This window comes from Danio aesculapii, chromosome 23 (genome assembly GCF_903798145.1).
Source record: "Danio aesculapii chromosome 23, fDanAes4.1, whole genome shotgun sequence".
Classification (NCBI taxonomy): domain Eukaryota; kingdom Metazoa; phylum Chordata; class Actinopteri; order Cypriniformes; family Danionidae; genus Danio; species Danio aesculapii.
In genome coordinates this window covers 7472510-7473563 of record NC_079457.1, presented here as the reverse complement: position 1 = coordinate 7473563, position 1054 = coordinate 7472510, and positions in this window count along the sequence as shown.

The following is a 1054-nucleotide window of genomic DNA, read 5'->3' as shown; positions in this document are numbered from 1 at the left end:
TTTAGCGCAATTTGAAATCTTTTTAGATTTAGCGCTGATTGCTAATGCTACGGCTAATCTTGCTTTTCTGCTTTGTGTGCTGTTACTTTTCCTTGCAGTCTGGCTAGCTGATTTTCACCTGGTGGACAAACAAATCCGCGGACTCATGGAGTATCCCGAAATCACCAAGAGTCATAAAGGCTTGGGATTGGTTTCTGTTGACTAGACCACATACAATAGGAATGTGTTAACAACCACTCTGAACACGTTATTAACCACATGTAACCACAACCATCCTCAGCAACCGTTGCAATGGCATGCAGCACGTATTCTTCAAACAAAAAAGTGACAATGGAGCAAATCCCTGCTTCATCATTCTCTAAAAACCAATATGATGCGCTTCACGTCAACAGTAAAACAGCCTCTCTTTAATTAGCTCCTTGTTAAGCAGTATTAACATCGCTCTTGCCCTATGTTACCAAAAGCTATCAGGAAGCATCCTATTCCTCATTCAGAGTCCTAATGTAACCCACTCTTACTGAGCTTTGCTCTCTCTCTCTCCCGGTCACTCGACCCGTTGCTGAAATGTTGCACCTGTGCCTGAAATAGGAAGCGTGACGTTGTTTTGGTGCCAGAAATCTTAGACCCATCAGTGGAGGGCTGAGGGGGGACTATGGTGTCCAGGGGCCATTTCTCTCTCTTACTCTGATTCTGTACATGTAAATGAGTAATAAAGGCTTTTCTGCATCTTAATAAGTCCCTTGAAGCATGTTATGGTATCTTAATGAGATCTTTAGATGTTTACATATGACCATAAAACCAGCCATAAGGGTCAATTTATTTGAAAATGAGTACTTCATCTGAAAGCAGATAAAAAAAACATTGCATTGATGTGATATATGATAATATTTGGCCAATACACAACTAATTAAACACCTGTCCTGCAATCAGGGTTCTAGTATATATATATATATATATATATATATATATATATATATATATATATATATATATATATATATATATATATATATATATATATATATATATATATTGAGAATAATTTTATCTAAAT